Here is a 24,397-nt window from a genome sequence, read left to right on the forward strand (position 1 = left end):
TATTGAAAATATTCAACCACCACCACATCATAGGCCCCATCCAATCGCAACAAAGCTCTGGCCATAGATAGAGTGGGGGGCCTCTATGTCCCTGCCATGATGGGCATCAACCCATTGTTGCTGGACTGGGGGAGGTAGAGGAGGGAGCCCAGGCATGGGAGTGTGGGGGGCTCAGGGCAGAAGGGTTTCAATATTTTAACAATGGGCATAGTAGGGTATACCAGCGGAGCATCGGTGCCTTGTACACGCTCGCACAGTCATTCTTTTCTGGCAGCTTCCGGGGTTCTTGAACGTCCGCAGCGTCCAACCCATTCTGCTCTGTGTGTAAGTGGTGTGCAACAAGATTATGAAAGGGAAACTGTTAACTTCCGAATGTCAACTAAGAAAGGTTGCGAAGGAAAATGGGGGAGATCGATAATTTTGAATGAGTGCCTGCTTTGTGAGTGTTATGCCATTTGGCTCTCACAATCAAACGGACAGGCCGGTCTTCCTGTCCCCATTTTATAAACGAGTAAATCAAGGTTTCGACCGGGTGGGTCCAGGGTCCGCCAGCTGGAGGTGGCAGAAATGAGGCTGCGTTGTCATTCTTGTCTCCCTCCAGGCTCTTTGTGGCCTTTCCAGAGCTTATCCGTCTCTTCTGGAGGAGGATCGCTTCGTGTGTTGTATGGTTCGAGCCGGAGATTATATGGAGTTTATATGATTAATGTAGTGGCTCTTTTCAAAACACACGCACCTCAGGGGCGTATTTATCCTCTTGAAGATAAGTGGCTGAGAGCATTTCTGATGTTGGACCATAACCTAAATGACACTTGTAGCAGATTCAGTGGGGGAGAAAGCCTTTGAGTTAGTGTTTTTAATTCTTTTACTGCCGTCTTCTTTTCCACCAACTGTTACATTCGATAGGGTTCATTTTGAAAGGGATCTCTTTCTGAATTTTTGCAAGGGGAAGAGTCTCAGCACAGCCAAAAAGTATAACGGGAAACCATTTTAATTTTTTAATTCCTGCCACTATTAGCTCTCCTTGTATCAGCTTCTTCTAATTATGCAGAAACGCATGCATCTGACAGAGTGCCTGGCCCTGACTCATGACTTACTAATGAGATCATATTTTTCATTACAATTCCAAAATCCCATCAATCTTTTCTTAATTATTTTTAAGTGAATTTGCTGCTTTAGAAAGGAAAGGGCGTATGTGGCACTCGCAGGAACTAGGAAAGTTTCATGTGATTTCAATTTCAGAAAGTTTGTTGGCAAGATGGCCTGTGACTGTTGCCAATGTTAATAAATCAAATTTCGGTGTCTAGGAACGGGTTTAATGCCATGGGCCCCCCCATGTACCAGAACTCACTCTCAGATGCAGTGAATCAGACCTTCAAGCATTGCCACAGCAAAGCTCCTTCCAGATAACTCTGCCAACACATATTACAGTCATCCGTGTAGCCGGGGGTGATGCTCGAAATGTTTGACGAGGGAGACTCGCTGTACCGCTGAAACGGGGTCCTGGCCTCCAGCTCGGCCGAACTTAACCCTTTACCGGCTGGATTCTGAGAAGCCCCGGGAGGTGCCGGAGTAGAGGGGGGCCGGAGGAGACAGATTTGGGGGCGGGCCTGGGGAAACGGGGAGCGGCGTCCGTTTCACGACTGGTAGGGATGTATTTGAGGGTTTCAACGTGCAAGGCGCGTGCCTCGCTCGCCCCTGCCTACAGCAGCCGCGGCTGTGTCCTCACCCAGACCAGAGTCGCCCTACAGTCACGCGCAGTCACGTCCGCCGCTCCGGACGGGTTCGTGAATGGAGTCACCCCCGAAGGGCCGGCCCCGCTTCCTCTCCACCCCTTTTGCGTCTCGCCAGCGGCAGTGCGAGTAGGTCATCTACTCCCGGTCCCCACGCCGATGCACCCGGCGAGTGTTCACTTGTCTGAGGTTGGTGTAAACGCGGGGGGAGGCCCAGGTGGCCGGGGACTCGGGCTGCGCTTCGTGCTGCGTGTGAACTTTCGTCTTTCCCCCCCGCGAAACGCGTGACCTCAAAAGCGAACCTCCCGTTACCTGATTACAAATTAGAAGAGTTTAATTTAGAAAAAGGTGTTTTAATGCAAAGCGGATGGAGCCTCAGTGCCGCGTTGTGTGCGTCTCAGAAGCCCTCGTCACCCCTTGAAACTGTGACCCGAGGAGGAGGTCACATCTGCGAGCAGGAACGCCCCCCCCACCCCCCCCCCCCCCCCGCTGGCCAGACTTCAGGGCGAGGGCAGCAGAGGCACGGCCAGCTGCACCCAGATTTTGTCCACAGACAAAGCGCCCCGAGTCCCTGAACCCCTCAACGCCCATCCTTCGCCTTTAATTGGGGCGCTTTTCTTTTTTAAGCGCGTCAGTCAACTTCACACCTCGTCTGGAGCCGAGCACCGAGGGCCTCCCTCACCCCCCACTCCATACTCCGTGCTCTTCAGTGATGCCCTGAAGACATCACTGGCTGGCAGGGACCCCGACCGTGACGGGGAAGCCGTGACCGGGAGGCAGGCCCAGGACGGTGGGTGGGTCCACGGCCCTGTTGGTGGGCAAGTGCCAGACCCCCCAATCCCAACCCAGGGGAAATCACGTTAGGGCCTGGGAGCCCCACTCGCACGCAGCCTCTGGTGCCAGGCCCGGCCATCCATGTACTGTGATAACTAAGTCAACTGGAAAAGAAATGGTGAAGAAAGGCCGAGGAAAACCGTGCGCGGGGCAGGCGGGCCAGGAAGGAGAGCACACAGCGAGGCATAAAGGAGCTTTGTGCAGGGCTCCTTGGCCGCAGCGAACTTGGCACGCCGAGCCCACGACAATCCACTTTCTCCGGAGGGGGATCCTTGGGTTCCTGCTGAATAAAGAGCGGCGTGGAGGAGGGCAGAGAAAGTCCCCGAAAAAGAGCGGGGGTGGGCAGGGCTGGAGTGAAGGCTGCAGACACCTCCCCTCGTCTGTCTATGGCTCCCTCACCGCCCACAGTCACCCAGGGCCTGTCATCTTGACAGCTGTCTGCAGGAAGAGCCATTTGCCAGGTGACTGGTCGGCCAGCGCTAAAAGTGGGCTCTCGTCATGTCCATCACGGGGCCATGATGCTGACGCTTCACGTTCCTTTGTGTGAGACCAGGCAGGGAGCGGGGAGGTGGGGGGGGAGAGGACAGGACAGGGAGGGATGTCGGATGTAGGGATTTATTTACCTCTTAAATAACAGTCACTTCTTTCAACTTCCTGGTTTGGGTGCCTGCCCCTGTCTTCCTCCTGCTCCTTTCTGGGGAAGGCGTGATACAGCCAGGAACTGTCCTCTGAAAGTGACAGCACTTCAGAGTGAAATTCACTGAGGAAGTCAAGAGAATCTCAGAGTCAAGGGTCCAGCCAGGCTTTGAACCTGAGCCCCTCTGGCTTGTAACGGCTCCTCGTGTCTTACCTCAGGGAGCCTCCGTGGGGCTGCCGCTCAGCCTCTCCTCCCTTCCGGGAGAAAACCCAGTTCATCCCGGACCGGCGGTTTGCCCCAAGAACAAGTCGGGGGTGGGGGAGACGAGATGAGCCAAAAAAGAGTGTTAAGAGGAGGAAAGAGCTGGCATTGCTAAATGGAGAAGGGTTCCAGCAGCTTAATCTGTCTTGAGCAGAATCATTAATCAGGTGCAAAACTCCTAAAAGGAGGACCAGGTCCTTCCAAGGGCAGCCTGCCAGCTCCCCCACTTACAAGTTCATTTCCAAATCCTTAGTGTCTTTGTGTCAGGACCGATCCAAGCCAGCCGAGTCAGGAGCCACCTGTTCACGCCCCCTCCCACCTCCCTGACCTCGGAAGTGAGAGGGGGGATGATGGGAAACCCGGACAGCTGCTGCGACCCCCTCTCCCTCCCCCACAAAACAAGCTACCCAATTCTAGGAATTGGGCCAGACCCTGGCAAACGAGCTACTCTCTGTGAGAAATGCTTTTGTAAGCACATTAACTCTTTCATTCGCTGACTGACTCTTTCATTTAACAGAAGACAAAGTCAGGGCCAGGAGGGGCCTCAGAGATTAAGCCTAGCCCTCCTCTCACTGTTTCCAGCCCAGAGAACTCTGGTGACCTGCCCAAGGTCCTGACGAAGACTGCTAGCCTAGTCGAGGCAGGCAGCCGGCCTCCAAGGGGGCCCCCAGTGACTCCCATCTCCCAGTATCTGCAGTGAATAGGGCCCCCCTGTGAAATGCTGCAGAGGTGGTTGTGTTCAGCTTCCAAGGTGGATCATAAAAGACAGTGCAGCTCCCCCCTTGCCATCACGTCTCAAGGATGCCCGAGCAGCCCTGTGGCGAGGTCCACGTGGTGAAGGCTGAGGGCTCCGGCCTGCAGCCAGCACCTGCCTGTCAGCCGTGCGGGGGAGCCCCCTTGAAAGGCCCTGCAGCCCCAGTCCAGCCTTTGGGTGAGTGCTGCCCCCCCCACCCCCCAGTCTGCATCTTGAGAAGCACTGAGCCAGAACTACCTAGCTGAGGCTCTCCTGAACTCTTGCCGCTGAAACTGCATGAGTTAGTCAGAGTTCATTGCAACATCAAAGGGAAACAGAGCCAGACATTTGCTAAAGGTGGCAAGACGGATTTTATTCAGACTACTGCAGTCGGGGAGGGAGACGTCAGAGCCTAACTGGAACTCAGCTCCATTCTGTGCAGAGAGACTGGGTGTCTCAAGGGAAGACAGAGAGAGGGAAAGGAGGAGGAACCACTGAGGCCCTGAAGAGTCAGAGAAGTGGGAAATCACACAGAGCAGGTTGGGACCCAAGGCAGGTGTTGGGTCAGGGTGAATCTGAAACAAAATTCTTTGGGCAGCCTGAGCTCCCCGAGGCAGGAACTCAGAGGGGGCTGGGTCATGCCAGGGACAGAAATAGGTCTATCCACCCCTCACACTGAGAGACTTGAACAACCACTGGCTTGTTTCCGGAAGCGTGGGGCGGGGGGGGGGGGGGGGTAAAATCGTTGGTGCCAAGATTTTGCAGTTCTCATGGGCCAAGATTGAGGCCTCATTGAGAAGAGGGCTCGAGGAGCCTGACTCGAGTTTGGTCAAGGAGAGTCTTTGTCCGTAGTTTTAAGCTACTAAGTTTTGGTAGAATTTGTTTTGCAGCAATAGATAACTATGGCCAGAAAAGACGCGAACCCAGATTTCCGGAGTCTGTGTCTTAGGCTTTTTCTACCATCCTGCTTGGCCCCCCCTTCAGAAGATGAGCCAAGGGTGGGCTGTTCTGGGCTTGGTGCCAGACATCTCATCCGTCACAGCAATTACAGACCTTCAGCCAACACACGCAAGACATCCCTACGCTCCCATGGTCACTCAGGGCCCGGCAGACAATCAAATATATTTCTAGACTCAACAGGTGTGTCAGGGTCCTTCCCTGCAGTAAATAAGTCCCCAGATGAAATCCCTCCGACTATGTGTACAACTCTGTGACCACAGGTGTTAGGGATCAAAGCCGTCCTGTAACCGCCTTGCTGAACACTTCCCATGTGTCAGGCCACACCAGGAACGAGTGTTCATGTCTGTCCTCCAGGGGCCGAGTTCTGGAACCCAGCGAAAACCTCCTTTTAATTAGGTTTTGGAGTAGGAGCCAAGGTTTATCAAAATTAACATGGATTCTTTTAGCCCTTTTTTAAACTGCTTTGTCCCAGCTGACCTGAGGGACCGACACTGATCACCAGAAGCATTTATTTGTGTGTTGATTGACTCCCTCACTTATTTACTTTTTTAATGCGTTTAGCTGTGAGGCCAAGCAGAAGCCAGAACCGTCCCGATCCTGCACTGTCAAGGCAATGAGATGTTCACAACACAGCCACCCAAATGGATTTTATCTTTCTCTTAAGATGTTGTAAACAGGCGTGTGCCTACCATTTAGGGCCAACCGGACAATTTATCAATACTGTCCAGGCAATAGTCTCTACCTGGGTGGCCATTTTTCCTAATATGCAACCCTAGGCCCCTCTAGAGACACCTGTTACTATAAACTATCTAATACCCATAAATATCCTTAAACATCCATATTAAGTTGAAGCAACAGGCAGCTGAGAAACCGGGACCTTTAGCAAGACTCAGCGCAGGTACCCCTTGGAAGCTTCTCCTGCCCAGTCTGAGCAGAATTCAGTGTCCTCCCCTCCGAGCTTCAATACCTTGTCATACTCCCCTTACCACGCGGCTGTAACTACTGCTCTCCATTACACTGGACCTCTGATTTCAGGGACACTGTTGTCTACCTGTGGCCCTGGTGCCTGGAATAGTGGCCGGCAAGTAATAAGCCCTTAACAAGGAACACAGGATGAAGAAAGGGAGGGAGGGAGGGAGGAAGGGAGGAAGGGAGGGAGGAAGGAAGGGAGAAAAATGTACAGGTAGACAGCCAGTTATCCTTGAAGCAAATTCTAAACAGACAGTAAAAAGTAGTCAGCTTCAGGGCACCTGGGTGGCTCAGTTGGTTGAGCATCTGACTTCAGCTCAGGTCATGATCTCGCAGTTTGTGAGTTCGAGCCCCGCGTCAGGCTCTGTGCTGACAACTCAGAGCCTGGAGCCTGCTTCCGAGTCTGTGTCTCCATCTCTCTCTGCCTCTTCCCTGCTCATTCTCTGCCTCTCTCTCTGTCAAAAATAAATAAACTTAAAAAAAAAAAAAAGTAGTCAGCTTCAAGGACAGTCCACAAACGGTCAGCGATGGTCTAAGACCATTTCCTAAATTTGGACTATATTTTCCTGAAGAAACAATGTATTAAAACTGTGGGAGACACAACAGTCAACCCCTGTACCTTGAACGTGCACTTTTTCAGCAACACATAATCACTATTTTTAGTCCAGACTCCCAACAGCAAGCTTACAAATGGACTTCATTTATTTGTTAATTAATTTGGGGGGGGGGGGAGGGGGGAAGATTGTATCAGTCATTAATAGGAAACACCCATTGTTGGCCAAGGACTAGCCTAGATGATGGAGACTCAGAGGTGAAGAGGTATCTTTACACCGAGGGCACCCACCGTCTACTGGGGAGAATACACAGATCGAGTGCAGTGTGCGGGGTGAGCAGAGGCGGCTCAAGCAGAGGGGGGCACCTGGGGCTGGGTCCAGGGAACTTTCCTTGGAGAACACACTTGAACTGAAGCTTAAGCAAACAGGCAGATACAGCATTTTAAAAGGCTCCGAGGTGAAAGAACTCAGTGGTGGAGAACACAGCTTTCGAATCCGACAGACCTGGGCTCCGGGAGTCGTGCCGGCCGAGGCTCTCCGGGCTGACAAGTTACTTAGCGCCCTCGAAGTCTTTTTCCCACCCCGGAATGGGTAACTCCCCACCTCATGGGGCTTTTGTGAGCACGAGATGAGGTCATACATGTAAAGTGCCCTCTACCGCACCTGATGCAGGGTCTGTGCTCCATCAGGTCCGGGGGAGCACTAGCACAGGAGACGTCTGCTAGAAACAAGATTGCCCCCCTGGGTAAGGATCAGGGTGGATGTGCGGCAGGGAGATGCGAAGTGGGGTCCATATCACCAGGAGAACGGAGCACAGGCAGAGCAGAGAGGCACAGACAGGGAAGGAGGTAGAAATACACTTGAATGCTACGTGGTGAACATGAGCAACCACTGAGCGCAGCACCTGAAAAAGGAAGCTGGGAAAACGCAGGAAGGTTCTGTGAATTTTGGTCCAAAACCTCAACAGGAAAAAACCCAAGGAACTGCTATTCTAGCTGCTTCTAATTTCAACTTTCCTGCACCTTTATTTTAGGTGCAAATTACCCAAGTGATTGGCAGTTTTTTCTCACAGCCATAGATAATATGCCAGAAGTGGAGGAATTAAGCCTCAAAGACAAAAGATTTAATTAATTTTTTAAGATCCCCAAATGGGCTCTTAAAAATGAAATGGCTCAAAAATACATTTAAATCAAAGTCAGATTCCCAAAGTAATTGAATTGTGGAAGGTGACAGAGGGTGCCTGCCTGTACGAGGCCCGTGGTTCAGTGCCGGACTTTGCCTCATCACCTCCCAAACTGGAAATTCGTCCTCAGCCGTTTTGGTCACTTTCTCAAAAATCAAAATGTCCAATTTCATGGTGAAGGAGGTATACACATGCAGAATTTGTGCTGGTTAACACCCCCACATCATCAGCGTTTCATACATGTAAGAGGGTTCCTTCTACAGAGAGTTAAGAAGATTAAAACCACTCTCTGTCTCTTTCAAAAATAAATAGACATTTAAAAATTAAAAAAAAATTGGGGGATGGGGGGGACACCTGGGTGGCTCAGTTGGTTAAGCGTCTGAATTCAGCTCAGATCTCGCAGTTCATGGGTTCGAGCCCCGCGTCCGGCTCTGTGCTGACCGCTTAGAGCCTGGAGCCTGCTTCCAATTCTGTGTCTCCCTGTCTCTCTCTGCCCCTCCCCTGCTCGTGCCCTGTCTCTCTTGCTCTCAAAAATAAATGAAATATTACAAAATATTTTTAAGAAGATTAAAACCTGCCTGGCATAGCCTAAGCACGCAGTTGCTATTAGCAGTAATAACAGTAATATGACCAAGGCCGGTCAGTATTGCCTCCTTCATAAGCCACTCTCACGGGCTGCCCGGGTCCCTTGCAGGAAGCGGGGGGGGGGGGGTGAGTGGGGGGGTCCTGATTCTTCTCGAGGCATCCACTGCCCTAAACTCTTCATGCTGAGACACTGTTTGCCCTTTTCACTCCCTCCGGCCCCCACGTGTACAGAAAAGCCTTCCCAGGGCTACGTGGCACGAGACACTGCCACAGATTACACGTAGAAGCAGACACGAGAGTCCCAGTACAATAAGCCACACGTTTAAAAAAATCTGGAAAAATGTGAAGAAATCCCCCTTGTCTATCTAGATTTTGTTGTTCAGGAAAACAGTCATTTTTCTTAAACATTATCTCGCTGCATAATGGGTTTATTATTTTACGTCTAAAATCAATGAATAGGGGCGCCTGGGTGGCTCAGTCCAACTTCGGCTCAGGTCATGATCTTGTGGTTTGTGGGTTCGAGCCCCTCATCAGGCTCTGTGCTGACAGCTCGGAGCCTGGAGCCTGCTTCGGATTCTGGGTCTCCCTCTCTCTCTGTTCCTCCCCTGCTCACACTCTGTCTCTCTTTCTCTCTCTCTCAAAAATAAATAAATGTTTTTAAAATTGTTTTAAATCGGGGCGCCTGGGTGGCTTGGTCGGTTGGGCGGCCGACTTCGGCTCAGGTCATGATCTCACGGTCCGTGAGTTCAAGCCCCGCGTCGGGCTCTGTGCTGACAGCTCAGAGCCTGGAGCCTGTTTCGGATTCTATGTCTCCCTCTCCCTCTGCCCCTCCCCTGTTCATGCTCTGTCTCTCTCTGTCTCAAAGATAAATAAACGTTAAAAAAAAAAAAAATTTAAAATTGTTTTAAATCAATAAGCCCCTCTCTCCACAGGGGCTTTGCACATGCTGTCCCCTGCACCTTGTTAAGTTTCCTCCTCCCTTCTCCCCAAGTTACCTAATTAAATCTTTACCTAATCTTTGGTAAAGCCAGGTGCTTTAACACCCTGCCCTTTTCCGTAAGAGCATTTGCCATATTTTGTAATTATAGATTGGTGTAATCAAGTATTCAGTATGCCTCGTCCACTAAACCATAAGCTTCCAGAGGAAGGATCCTATGTCTGTTTTGCTCACCATCATATTCCTGGTACCTATGTGCCGGGCACATAATCAGTGCTTAATACATACATATTGAGTGAATAAATGAATGAAAGCCTTTTGCTGTCTTTGGAGATACCTTTACAATAAATTCACTCTTGAAAGGATTTAATCAGCTGGATTATGTGGCCCACCAAGGAACAATTTATTTGATCTTTGGATCGCCAGAGTCTGATACTGTGCCTTGCACATAATATTCAATAAGTGTTTATTGAATGAATGAAACGCTAGTAAATGCTGGCATAATGCTGGGAGGGCAGGGGCTACAAAGAAGTTGAAGCCACATTCGAGGTCCTCAAGCAGATTACAGTACATACAGATCAGGGCAAGTGTTGTGGGAAAGAAACACGCTCCTAACAACGTAGAGAAAAATAACATACCAAAGCGTCAAGTTCACAGTGCAGGTAGCCGTGCCCTTTGGGAGGTGAAGGAGAAGGATTGAGGGCTTCCCCAGCTGGCTGTGAGCACTAGGCCAGCGGCAGCAGGGGGAGGACCCAGGGCCACGTTCACAGGAGGAAGAGGGCGGCTCTACGAGAAAAACCTCTAGGAGGGGGGAGGGGCTGTAGGTGCAGTGCTGCCCACCCCCCCCCCCCCCCGGGGTGTTCCCGAGCACAGTTGGAAGGCTGTTGAAAATGCAAATTTTGGGGGCGCCTGGGTGGCTCAGTCAGTTAAGCAGCTGACTCTCCATCTCTCAGTTCGTGGGTTCTAGCCCAGAGCCTGCTTGGGATTCTCTCACCCTGTCTTCTCTCTGCATCTCCGCGCTCACACCTCTCTCTCTGAAAATAAATAAATAAACTTAAAAAAAGAAAGAAAGAAGATGCAAGTTCTCATGGCCCACCAGCCGACCCTGGTTCGGTGGAACCAGGGCTGGGCTCAGGGATCTGCACCTCAAACAAGTATTCCGCTTGTGAAGCGGGGGTTCCGCGGTCACACTTTGGGATATACCCACAGTTTTAGGTCGGGTCCTTGTGGCTGGGTGGGTGACCCAACCCCAGAATCCCGTCCTTGGAGTCTCCTCTGTAGGCTGAGATGGGGCTTCCAGGGCCCGTGAGGCACGGAGGGCCTGTAAGGAGGGCCGGGAAAGAGAATGGCCTGGGCAGGGGTGAGCTTTCTGGAAGCCCAGTCTTGAGGCAAAGGACCAGCTCTCTATACCTCCGCACCAGCCAGTAGTCCCTGGCCGGGGGTTCCCTTGGATCGGGGGTGCGTGACAGCAAACACTCCAGCCAGCTGGCTCCCCCCAGCTGGGACAATTCCACAGAGGGAGGGACAGTTATGAGCTCCTGGCAATCACCTTTGTCACAGCAGCCGGAGCAGGTGCACTGGCCCAGGAGGGGGAATCTGGGTGGGGCGGCAGACTGAGAGAATAAACTCCTCTTGAAAGAAGACTGGAAAATTCTGAGGCGAGAGTGCGGCTTGCAGATGTAAACAACAGAGGCGGGGAGGGGTACATCCAAAGGACCTACACCCTTGGCTGGTCTCGAGGGCGAGGCAGATCCTGAGGTCCCTCTGAGGGCAGCATATCCCGGGTGATGTGCATCCCCCAGCTTTCTTTTTCCCTACCCGCACCTTCTGTCCCCGAGCGGAAGCACCACTTTCTGTCACGCGTGGGAACTTGGTCTCTCGCGGATACAGGCCGTGCGCCATATTGTGGTGACCCTTCCCCGCAGGCCAACCCTTAACTACAGGGGCTCTGCCTCTTCAGTCCGCCTCAACCCCTTCTCAAGGCCTGTTTCCCATTAGGTTGCGACTTCTCCGGCCCCCGTGCCAGCCCCAGGCTTCCTGATGGAATTTGAAGTCTGGAGACTTATGGGGACGAGTCTGTGAAAGATAAAGGAGAGAGAGGGAGCCCGAGGCGGCTGGGCCAGTCTTCAGAGATGATACGGGTCTGACAGCCACAGGCAGGGGCGGGGAAAGAATCTCTTTTCTGTACCTACCTCCTTCGGGTAGGAAGCGAGCTCACTAGGTTGAGCAACTCCGGTGTCCATGACGTCCTTTGATCCTCACTACAACCCAGTGACGAGGGGGAACCCCCCAGATTAAGCTGGGAAGACAGAGGTTCTCAGATGTGACGTCATCTATCTGTGATCACATACCTCAGCTGGAACCAGCATGGGATCCAAAGCCCAGATCCCAGCTCAGTAGTTACTTCTGTCCTCTGTGTTCATCTGCGGATGTCCTTCTCACGTTAGCATAGTTTATAAATTCCTCAAGTTTGGGTTCTGACTTCTACTTCCGTTTTTAAATTTATTTTTATTATTATTTTTAATGTTTATTTATATTTGAGAGAAAGGGAGAGAGAGCAGAGGAGGGTCAGATAGAGAGAGGGAGACACAGAATCCGAAGCAGGCTCCAGGCTCCGAGCTGTCAGCACAGAGCCCCACGCGGGGCTCGAACTCACGAACCTTGAGATCATGACCTGAGCCGAAGTCAGACGCTTAACCGACTGAGCCACCCAGGTGCCCCCTACTTCTTTTTAACTACAAAAAAAAAATGGGGCGCCTGGGTGGGTTAAGCGTCCAACTTCGGCTCAGGTCATGATCTCAAGGTTTGTGAGTTCGAGACCCACGTTGGGCTCTGTGCTGACAGCTCGGAACCTGGAGCCTGCTTCGGATTCTGTGTCTCCCTCTCTCTCTGTCCTTCCACCACTGGCTCGCTCTCTCTCTCTCAGTCTCTCTCAAAAATAAATAACATTAAAAAAAAATTTTTAACTACAAAAAATTAGCCACAAAGTCCTTCACCTATAGCTAGGTCAACAAGGCAGGTGGGAGGAAGTCCGAGGAACACTCCTGTCCTGGCTGCTGATTCATGAATAAATCATAGCTTTCCCATTTAATTTCCCTCCACCTCTCTCAGCACCCTCTTTGCTCTGACCTATTTTCTATTCCCTGCCCCCAACAACCACCCCAACTCAGAGTAACCCCAGCTTCTCTGGTGCCCTGTCCTTCTATAATTGCCTCCCAAGGCAAACTAGCCCCCTCAACTAAGTGCAGTTACACAAAAATACCAGAAAATAAGCATCCAAAGAAACAGTTGGCTGCATGTATGGGGAGAACTTGCCAAGAGCAGTCTGGGTGTGTGTGGGGAGCTCAGAGGAAGGCTGATGCTGTTGGACCGGCTCCTCTGGGGCGACGCTCACTCTCCATCACATAGACGTGCGTGCCTAACGAACGGCATGTACCTTTTTGGCCGGACAATTTCAGGGGAGTGATTAGGTGTATAGACTCTGGATTCATACCGCGTGGGTGTGAATCCCAGCTGCATCGCTTTCAAGCTACATGACCTCGGCCTTAACCTCTCTCTGCTTCCATTTCTCATCTGTAAAATGGGAGCAACTGTAGACTCTTCCTAACTGGGTTGTTGAGATTACATGAGTTAATGAAAGTAAGATTACTTAAGATGTTGCCTGCCATACAGTAACGGCAACTTATTACTAGTGTCATCGTTATTATTACGGGAAAAATGACCTCCCCGGGGCACCTGGTGGCTCAGTCAGTTAAAATTCTGACTCTCGACTTCGGCTCAGGTCACCATCTCGCAGTTCCGTTCGTGAGTTCAAGCCCCACGTTGGGCTCCGCACTGGCAATGCTTGGGATTCTGTCTGTTCCTCTCTCTCTCTCTCTCTCTCTCTCTCTCTCTGTCCCTCCCCACGCCTTAAAATAAGTAAATAAACTTCAAAAAAAAGGGAGAGAGAAAAGAGAAAAATGTGCTCCCCCAAACCAAAACACACTTCTACATACACAAATATGTTTGTCCCGTATTCTACCTAAAACCGTAATCTCTTTATGCCTTCCTAGACAGTTGTACCCGGGTTGTTTTCTTTGGCTCCGATCATTTCCTCTCGTGTGCGTTTTAAGTTTCTTTCCTTTTTATTTTGCCTTGAGTATAGGTATGAAATCATTCAAAATAGAAGTAGGAAGGAACTCTTCAACGTTTCTGATGACCCTTATATGTCATTTGCTATTTTATTATATATGCTGGACAATTCAAGAGTTTTTGCTTTGGTTTGGATTTTTTAATTACAAGATGGTACGAATCCACACATCCTTAGTGCAGAAGACCCAAACACCTATTCCACTTTCCCCGTCTCCACCCCAGAGCTAGTCGCCTTCTGTCCTTGGAAGGACTTTCAGTCTGCTTTCTGGCCCACTTTCCTTTTTTTCTATACATAAGACTGTCTACTGATTTTTTTTCTCTTAATTTTTTTAAGTTTATTTATTTATTTGGAGAGAGAGAGAGAGAGAGAGGACAGGCGGGTGAGCGGCAGAGAGGAGAGACCGAACTCCAAGCAGGCTTCACGCCATCAACGCGGAGCCCGATGTGGGGCTCGAACCCACAAACCCTGAGATCGGGACCTGAGCTGAGATCAAGAGTCAAATGTCCAACCGACTGGGCCAACCAGGGACCCCTATACTGAGTTTTCAGTTTGCTTTATTCTACTTTCTCTACTGTATCTAGCCTTCCATATCAGAACGTTCCTCTCAACAGATTGAACAATCGCTTTTTTAGCAATTGCTTTAACCACCCTTCGATTCACAGACATTTCTTTCCAATTGTTGCTTGTGCAAACGATGCAACAGTAAACATCCTTGTGCTTATTTGCATCGTGTTTTAAATTTTATTTATTTATACCCTGCTCATTCCTAAAAAGGATTTTAAAAAGCTAAAAATTATTTTCTAAGTGGAATCCAAATCTAAAAGATGCCAGTTGTAACTTTAGATAACAAGGCGGGGTGGGGGGGGTTGGGGAGGGAATCAAGCGAATGTCAGAAAATTCATCAGTGAATTAAGCTAAAATGCTAATTTGGAAAGGGTGAAACAGATGGGGCTTTGTAATACGGGATCCAAAGGTTTCTGGAGACACTTATGTTTGAATTAGAAGATACAGCATGAGTTTTCTTGGCAGCAGAAATTGAAAGCAAAGTGATGTTAAATTGATTTTTTTCACTAAACAATTACTCCCACCAAATCATCCTTCATCATTCTATTTTTAAGTAGTAACAAGAATGTTGTGCACGTTTAAAATCAGTGCATGTTACTTAATGAAGCTTTTATTTATGTACATTTTATATATTTTTTTCATACTTGTCTGCCCTTTCTAGTGTCAATACGCTCCTTGCCATTAGAAGTTTCACAAGAACTTTGCCCCGTCCCCCACACTAGCTAGTTCAGAAGAAGGAATGGAGTCTACTATATGAGAGAATTCTGCAGAGAGGGACACGCCGATGAAATGCGTCTCTAGGAAGAGATATTTGGTAGAGATGTTGTCTAACGGGAACTCCTTCCAAGAGTGAGTAGGGCCAAGTCTGTTTCACCAAGCTCTGTCCTCTGAGGATGAACACAGTACAGACAAGATGAGGACAGTGGTGATGATGCTGAGGTGGGTGGATGGTGGGAGGAAGGTTCAAGAAATCCAGTTCAGCATTTGGACGGGATTTTAACACAAAGGAGGGACAAATGCGTTCTTTCGTTATTATACTTTATTTTACTAAATTAAATCATTTTGGGGCGCCTGGGTGGCTCAGTCGGTTAAGCACCGGACTCTTGATTTCAGCTCAGGTCATGATCCCATGGTCATGGGATCAAGCCCCACCTCGGGCTCTGCGCCGACAGCCTGAAGCCTGCTTGGGATTCTCTCTCTCTCTCTCTCTCTCTCTCTCTCTCTCTCTCTCTCTCTCCCTCTCTCTGCCCCTCCCCTGCTTACACTCTCTTTCTCAAAGTAGATAAATAAACATTAAAAACATCAGTTTAGTCACTTGATTCTTTTTGCCATCCTTCCCACAGTTACTTGTTCTGCGTGTGCTCAGAGGCCCCCTGCGAGCTGCCCAAGCTCTGGAAATTCTCAGAACCTCTCAGACCACCACGCAGGCATCCAGTCACTACTACGTCTTGTTCTCAGAGTCCTTCCTTCCTGACCAGACTGTGGCCCTCCGGGAGGCAGACCTCAGCCACCTCCAAGCCAAAGTCGTCTAGCACGACTGGGGCTGGACGCTTCTCACGTCTTTCTTGTCTAAAGTCTGGGTCTCTGCTGGGGGCCTGCAGCAAAATATCCTATGTTGGAATCTTCACCCGTTCGACTGCAGGGTAGATGCTGCTTCACTGTAGCTCCTTTTCCTCGCCCCCTGGTCGTCATGACAATTCGGACACTCCCACAGACGGCAGGGCACCTGAAAGGAAGGCTATGTCCACAGGCGTGCTGGAGCTGGACCTTACCAGCCGGCTCTTACAAGGCGGCGAGAGCAGGCCGTTAAAATTCCAGGTATTTTGCAAGCAGTTGGCTATCACCCTGGCAGCCTGAAATCGGTATGAATGTAGTGTTTATGCCAAGCAACGGACAAAGGGTACCATTAGGACTTTTTCTTTTCTTTTAAAAAAATAAAAAAAAAATTTTTTTAACGTTTTATTTATTTTTGAGACAGGGAGAGACAGAGCATGAATGGGGGAGGGTCAGAGAGAGGGAGACACAGAATCCCAAGCAGCTCCAGGCTCCGAGCTGTCAGCCCAGAGCCCGACGCGGGGCTCGAACCCACGAACCGGGAGATCATGAGCCGAGCCAAAGTCAGATGCTTAACAGACTGAGCCACCCAGGCGCCCCGTGGACCTTTTCAAAATACATTCCAGAGAGCTGTTGGCTAACAATGTGCAGCACAGCACTGGTCACGTCTACACTGCCGAGGCAACTTTCTAAGCACTTACTGGTCATGTCTACACTGCCGAGGCAACTTTCTAACTGACTGGTCGGGTCTACACTGCCAAGGCAACTTTCTCCTCGCTGCCCAGTGATAACCACCGCACGGATGGGGGCAGTCTGTAATTCTTTTGAGACTATGTTTTCAGAGATCCTACCCACTCTCAGTAAAATAAACTAGAAGCAACCTAGGAAGGTGGGCACTGAAAAGAACTGCAAAGTTCTAGAAGTTTCCCAGGAGCCCTGGCAGACATTCCCACTTGCTTACCAATTCCTCTGGTAACACAGATGAGCAGGGTCTTCCTCCCCTACTCGCCCATCCCCCAACCCCCACCCGACCATGAAACCCACAGAAGGAAGCCGGTGGGCTTCCCCAAGCATCCTGGGGGAGGGCTGGGCCTGAACGGCCCACCTCCACAGGCCTGCCCCTGGCGCTCAGTGTCCTAAAAGGAGACCTTACCTTGTAGCAATGTTCCCACTTCTGCTTTGGGAGAAGATGAAAAGTTTTGCGGGGGGGGGTGGAGGGGGTAGGAAAACCAGAGCAACAGCAGTGAGGACAGGGCTCTAGGCCTGCGGGGCTCCGAGAGCCATCAGCGTTTGGCTACAGCTTCTGATTTTACATCTGCTGTGCACACACCGCTGTGTGTGACAGCAGGCTGCGGGCCAGACTGCCTGGGCCAGGACCCCACTCCGCCTCCTCCTGCGGCCGAGCAATCTCAGGCGGGCTGCCTCCTCCCTCTGTGCCTCAACTTCCCCATCTGTAACAGGAGACAACAGGAATACCTCGTCTTACAGACCTGTCGTGGTGAGAATTACAGCAGTCAATCCTACAGAAGGCTGGCTGCAGGGGCAAGGCAGCGAGGACAGTGACTGGGCCCGGCGTCCGCAAGGGTCCCCGCTTGGGAGTGAATGCTCTGGGGTCACTGCCTAGCAATCCTTAATTTTGCCTTTTGAATTTCTGCTTTTGGAAATGAATTCCCAAGGGACCTCGCAGCCCGCACCAGGCTCGGAGGCTGCGCTCCGGAGGGGTCCGCCTCCTGCCTCCCGGGAGCGGGAGCGGGTTCCAGGCCGCAGGGTTCCCAGCCCCCGCCCCGCCCCGCCCCCACCCGGCGCCCGCGGCCGCGCTCGGCTCCTAGGGGGGCTGGGGGTGGGCGCCGGAGGGTCTGGGTCCCCGGGTGCGCCGCGGCGTTTCCGATCGATGGGGGCGGGGCAGCGTGTGTCCCCCTGGGCTGGCAGGGCCCACCCCTTCCGGGCCCCCAGCGCGTGCGGGTGCAGAGCGAGAAATGCCCTGGGGCCCTGGGGCCACAGGTCTGCCGCAGGTTGGGTGGTGGGCCTCCCCGCCCCCCGCCGCCGCGGTGCCTCTGTTTGGAGTGTGGGGGTGCCGGGAAGTCAGCAGCTGGGGGGGTGGGTGTGCACCCCGACCCCTGACTGGCGGCACCTGGCAGGGTCTGCACGCCCCCCGCGAGTGTCCCTGTGCCCCGGGGAGAGTGGCATCAAATAGAAAGTAAAAGCACCAGGATGAGCCCAGAGATAGGCCACAGAAGAAAGGAGAATACTTAATATTTCAGCCCCCTTTCCCTGCTTTTTCATCAGGGGCCCCATATGCCCATTTGCATTGGGCCCTGCAAGATTCGTCACCAGACCTGCGGAGGACGGAGCCGGCTCGTAATCGGAGCGCGAGAAAAGTTAGCTCTTGTCATTGTTGTCTAACGCATGTGGGCCACGTGGCGTCGCGCGTCTGGCCGGCCTTTTCACAGCTTGGCATATGAAGGTGAAAGGCCTTCTCTATTTCGGGTGCTCCCGGGCCTTATAAGGCTCCCTCCGGCTTAATAGGGGCGCTCACGGTGACCGAAGACCAATTCAGTCGTGGAGATGACAGGCATCGTCCAGTCTGAGCCGTTCAACGACCACTTTCTGGCAAGTGTGACTTGACTCAGTACGTAAGGCGGCGGGGGAGCCGGCTACCTGCATCTGGAGGGGGCCGCACCCCCACTGCCCGGGGGAGGGGGGACGGGGCGAGAGCCCAGAAGCAGGAGACATCACCCCGGCCCTGGAGCGCACCCTAGCAGACTGGGGTGTGCAGCCGCAGCTCGCAGAGCCCCCAAAGGCCAATTGCTGGGCCCACCGGCAGCTTGGGGGGGAGGGGCGCCTGACGTGTTCCCAGTCCCGGGGGGGGGGGGGGGGCGGGGGTGCTGCTACTGCTGTTCCCTCTTTGAAAGCAACAGGTTTTAACTAGAGTAATCTGGAAGGCTTCCCGGAGGAGAACACTGAGACGGATAATTGGTGGGGAAGAAAGCAATTACAAACGGAATGAATAACCAAAGGCACAAACCCAGGAGAGCGCTGTGTGCGTTTGTGGGAGACAAAGGGTGAAATGCCTCCTGCTAAGATACTCTCTTCACATGTACAATAGCAAGGAAATCTGCAAACTTTACAAAGTCTGTCCCAAAAGGCAGGATATTGGACCGGACCCTCAGTGGGGCTGCATAGCCCCCTTTCTTGTAGCTCAGAGCAGGTCTGAGCCCCGGACAGCAGAAGATAAACATCCCAGGGGACGTCCTCGTATTTCATTCTTACGATTATACACGACACAGCGCTTTAAAATAATACAATGTCTACCTGGGTAAAATAAATGTCCCACTAATACCTACTGTTATTAAAATGGAGGGGAGAAAAAACTTCCTTCTACCCTCTCGGGATCTGTGGCCGGCCTGAGAATTAAGCTGACATAAAACAGACTAACGAGAAAAGCGCACACATTTATTTAAGGTCTGCGTACACACAGGGGTCTGCGAAGGAGGGTTAAGGCCTGAGGGGGCCAGGAACCTCAAAGCTCCCCTCCCTTTTTACACAAAGAATGATATTTCGTGGGGATGCGACAAGACAGGCTCCGATTAGGGGCAGTGAATTGTGGGACAGGGACTGGGAAATCCAGGGGGACCTGAGGGAACATGAGGGTTATTTTAGGATGGTCTATGCAGGTTCCCTCCAGTCTCTGGCGATAAGACTGTCCCCTTTCTGGAGCAGGGAGGGCCCTTCCTGGAGGGAAATCTCACAACCTGTTCTTGGGTAAAAAGGGGGAGTCAGGGGGCCCTTCCTGCATCTGCGAGCTCTTAAAGGCTTCAGGGCAAAACAGTATGCCAAAGGGGCATATTCCGGGTGGCACGGCCAGATCTCCTCCAAACGGTAGAGAAGAAACTTCAGGTGGGGTTCAGCGTAATCCTGTGGGTTGAGAAACAGTGGTAAAGGTTTCACTTTCTTTTCTTTTCTTTCTTTCTTTCTTTCTTTCTTTTAAATTAAAGCTTTTATTTTATTTATTTTGAGAGACATTTTCCCCCAATTCTTGTCACTAAACTGGGGGGGGGGGGGGGGTAGGGGGAGAGTCAGGTAAAGTAGGAGGCGGCAAAGGACAAAAACACTCCAGAAATTAAAATATTGGGAGTGCTTGCTTCTAGGTTTTATGGCTTTTAAAAAATTCCGTTTATGTCACTATTCCAGTGGAAATATTCCCTATAAAAGCCCTAAGTCGTCAGATGTTCTTAAATATTTATTTATCTGAGAGCTTTAGTTAAAGCTCTTAGTGGCTATGGATATTTTGATTTAGTAACCTCCGCAAGTCCTTTAATAGTATACCTGCCATTTTTCTAAACACTAATGGTAAGAAGAGTAATTTACTGAAAAGAACACGGGTTTTAGAAAAAGGCAGACCTGGTTCAAGTCCAAGTTTGCCACATGTTAGGGACTTGCTTGCCGTCTCGGGAAAGTAGAGAGAATGACACGTGCTTGGGGTAGGAGAGATTAGGTTCAGCTGCAAGTGAGCCAATGCCCCAAACTGTGGCTTGAACGGACGCAAGTTCAGGTGAAGCCGCAGGTAAGTGGCTCAAGGCAGGTGCGGTGCTCCGTGGTGTCTGGGACACTGACTCCTTCGAGCAGGCTCTCTCTTGAGCATTACCAAGTTGGCCTCAAAGGTCCAAGCCACCTGCTTCTGCCGCTGCTTTCTCATCTGCGCGTTGGCTAGAAGAAAGGAGCAAAAAGGCCAGTTTCCAGAAGTATCGCACACTAGCCAAGAGAGAGCGGAGCATGATGGCTTCACAGCCGTGTGTCTCGCAAAAAAATCAGGGGTTCTGTTGCTAGAAAAGAGGCAGAGATTTCAGGGGAGAACCCATTTTGATTATATCTGTAAAACACTGGCTCCAGTGCAAAGGCAGTCATGAAGCACTGATGATTATCACCACTATATATATTTCTGTTGCCCTTGGAAGGACCACTGCCCCATTTATTATTTCCATAAGCAAGAATTTCTCCTAAATGATTGACAGTAAACATATCATTCCTTTCCTCCTATGCAATAGGGGCAAAGAAAGAAAAGAAATAAAATAGGTACTCGGCATAACTTATCAGATTATATGCCAGAGGTATACAAAATACTATTCCACCATTAGGGTGCTTTCTGCTCTGAGAAATAGAATATTTAGCTTTAAAAAAAAAGTGCTCACAACTCATAGTCCCATATAACAACACTTTGACAGGAAGTCAGCTGTCATTTTTGTTCCTTTGGACAAACGATATCATTCTTTCACTGCATCCGAGATTTTCTAACACTGGTTTTATGTATTTTTATTATAACGTGCATTAGTCTAGGCTTTTTTGTTCCTTTTGCATGGACTTCATTGAGCTTTGTGGGTCTGTGGGTTTACAGTTTTCATCGAAGTCAGAAAAATTTAGCCATTATTTCTTCAAATACTTTTGTCCCCTCCTCTCTCCCCTGCATATTAGGGCCACTTGAATTTGTCCCACTTACTAATGTCTTATCCCTTTTTTTAAGGCTCCCCCCCACCTTCTGCCACCGTGTGCTTCATTTTGGATTGTTTCTATTGCTATGTCTTCAAGTTCACTTATCTTTTCTTCTGCTGCATCTAGTTTATCTATCTCATCCCAATGTGTGTTTCTTCTCAAACATTGCACTTTTCTTCACTCTACGTTCAACACAGGCCTTTCTTATTCCTTTCATGTCTCTCCCTAATATTGTTTTGTTTTGTTTTTTTAATTTTAGAGGGACAAAGAGAGAGAGTGCAAGCAGGGGAGGGGCAGAGGGAGAGAGAGAAAATCCCAAGCAGGCTCCACAGTCAACACAGAGCCCAGTGGAGGGCTCCATTGCATGACCTTGGGATCAGGACCTGAGGCAAAATCAAGAGTCAGTCGCTTAACCGACTGAAACAGCCAGGCGCCCTTCTGCCTAATATGCTTTTGTTTTTCTCAATGTCCTTAAGCATGTAGAATACTGTTACAGTAACTATATGAATGTGCTTGTCTACCACATCTGTGTCATCATTATTGGTAAAATTACCCTGTCAGCCATTTTGTCCTGTTCTTTGCATGCTTCGTAATTCTTTTTTTTTTTCCTTTTTAATGTTTATTTATTTTTGAGGGAGAGAGAAAGCAGGGGAGGGGCAGAGAGAGGGGGGGACAGAGGATCTCAAGTGGGCTCTGTCCTGACAGCAGAGAGCCCGATGTGGGACTCAAACTCTCGAAATGTGAGATCATGACCTGAGCCGAAGTCTCATGCTCAACCGACTGAGCCACCCAGGTGCCCTGCCTTGTATTTATTTATTACATGCTAAATATTGTGGATTTTACCTTCTTGGTGCTGGAGATTTTTATATTTTTAAAACTATTCTTGGGGGGCGCCTGGGTGGCACAGTCGGTTGAGTGTCCGACTTCAGCTCAGGTCATGATCTCATGGTTTGTGAATTTGAGCCCCGTGTTGGGCTCTGTGCTGACAGCTCAGAGCCTGGAGGCTGGTTCAGATTGTGTGTCCCCCTCTCTCTCCACCCCACCCCTGCTTATGCTCCTTCTCTCGCTGTCTTTCAGAAATGAATAAACATAAAAAAAATTTTTTTTAAATAAAAAAATAAAAAATAAATATTCTTGGGATTCTCTCTCCCTGCCCCTCTCCCCCTCAAAATAAATAAATAAACTGTAAAAAAAAAAAAAAAGTTTTTTTAAATATTCTGGAGCTTTGGGGCGCCTGGGTGGCGCAGTCGGTTAAGCGTCCGACTTCAGCCAGGTCACGATCTCGCGGTCCGTGAGTTCGAGCCCCGCGTCAGGCTCTGGGCTGACGGCTCGGAGCCTGGAGCCTGTTTCCGATTCTGTGTCTCCCTCTCTCTCTGCCCCTCCCCCGTTCATGCTCTGTCTCTCTCTGTCCCAAAAATAAATAAAGAACGTTGAAAAAAAAATTTAAAAAAAATATTCTGGAGCTTTGTTCTGGAACACAGATAGGTTACTTGGGAACAGTTTGATCCTTCTGAAACTTTATCAAATAAGACCAGAGCAGCCTTTAGCCTTGGCCTGATTTCTCCTTCACTGAGGCAATCCCTGGGTTCTCTATCTGATGCCCCTTGTATTATGATGTTTTTCTCACTGGCTGAGGGAATAACAGCTCTTCCCAGCCCCGAGTGAGTGCGGATCCTTCTGCCCTGCTCCTTTCAGGTGGTTCTCCCCCTGCCCAGAGGCAGGTGTCTCTCCCACATGACTGGTCGGCCTAGGGGACTCTCTGCAGATCCCCGGACCTCTTGTTCTGTGCAGTATCTCCTCTCCGGCACTCTGTTGAAGCTCTGTCTTGGCTTCTCCGGACTTCTAGCTTTATCTTCTCAGTCTAGGGAGACTTCTGAATTCTCCAGCTCCCTGTTCCAACAGTGCTCAGGGCAGGTTGTCTACACATCATCGTCCACACATCTCCACACATTGTCTGCCCTTCCGGACGTCTGCCCACCGGCCTCTGCTGGCCCGCATCCTAGACATTATCTCCCGGGGCCCTCCTGACATGAGGCCAGGCACAACAGCCACCATGCTATCAGCAGCACCCTAGTTCGCCAGGCACGCCTACTCCCTCCATGCTCACCTGTGCCCCCCCCCCCCCAGGGTTTCTTCTGCTCGCCGGGAGACAGTGACCAGCTCTGGCCCGGGCACCCAGGAATTCTCCACCATTCGGTGGGCTACAACCATACCTCTTCAACAAGGTGTGAAGCCAGCTTCCAAGGTGGTCCCTTAGGCTACCCTTTAGAGGTGTCTTTCTGTCTTCCCAGTTTACTCTCCTATGATAATTTAGTAATCCTTTACATTAAATGTTTTCTGCTTATGACTAGGTGGTTTCTGTCTCCTGGTTGCACCTGGATTGATGAAAACACTAATAATTTTCACAAGTCCATCTCGAACCTGGCATCATTGCTGAATCTCTCATTAGTTCCAGCCACCTTGCTGATTTTGTTGACTTTTTTTAAAATTTGGTATTTATTTATTTGGGGGAGGGGGAGAGAGAGAGGGAGAGAGAGAGACAGAGAGAGAGAGAGAGAGAGAGAGAGAGAGAGAATCCCAAGCAGGATCCACACACCAGCACAGGGATCATGTGGGATCATGAGCCAAAACCAAGTGTCGGATGCATAACCAACTGAGCCACCCAGGCGCCCCTTGTGGGCTTTTTAATAGATATGATTACAGCAGTTTTGATACTCCTCGTCCTATTTTGATGTCCCTTCTATCTAGCTCGGCCTCCAGCACTGTGCCCAGTGTTGGTGTTGCTGGACAGCTTGGGCCCTTGTTAAAGGTTGGTTCCCTTTCTTAAAGGATTTTATCTAAAATTTCTCTAGCACCTATGGTATCTGCTATAGATTTCTGGTACCAGGTCAAGGAAATGTCTTTCTACTCCTAATTTTCTAATATATATATATTTTTTAATCGCAAATGGGTGTTTAATTTTTTTCACATATTTTTTCTGAAGTTTTTGAGATAATCCTGAGGTTTTTCTCCTTTAAACTACTGCACATTTATTAATAGACACTCCCCTAAGTGGGAATGTACAAGGAGTACAATAAACTGTGGAGCAGATTATAGTTAATATTTTAAAATACTGTCTTATTGGGGCGCCTGGGTGGCGCAGTCGGTTGAGCGGCCGACTTCAGCCAGGTCACGATCTCGCGGGATCTCGCGATCTCGCGGGATCTCGCGATCTCGCGGGATCTCGCGATCTCGCGGTCCGTGAGTTCGAGCCCCGCGTCGGGCTCTGGGCTGATGG

At 50.3% G+C, this 24,397-nt stretch overlaps 1 protein-coding gene and 1 long non-coding RNA gene across 5 annotated transcripts in view; one reads left to right on the top strand and one right to left on the bottom strand.

Annotated features, from left to right (window-relative positions):
- XRCC2 (X-ray repair cross complementing 2) overlaps window positions 1–24,397 on the top strand; it is a 181,382-nt gene that overhangs the window by 111,046 nt on the left and 45,939 nt on the right. The gene's annotated exons all lie outside the window — the stretch shown is intronic.
- Window positions 2,225–3,776, bottom strand: LOC147582929 (uncharacterized). Its single transcript, XR_015243781.1, has 3 exons — window positions 3,415–3,776; window positions 3,188–3,324; window positions 2,225–2,847 (listed from the first exon to the last, which is right to left on the bottom strand). It is a non-coding gene; the product is annotated as an uncharacterized LOC147582929 (long non-coding RNA).

This window comes from Puma concolor, chromosome A2, assembly GCF_028749965.1.
Source record: "Puma concolor isolate L17-30 chromosome A2, mPumCon1.1.hap2, whole genome shotgun sequence".
Classification (NCBI taxonomy): domain Eukaryota; kingdom Metazoa; phylum Chordata; class Mammalia; order Carnivora; family Felidae; genus Puma; species Puma concolor.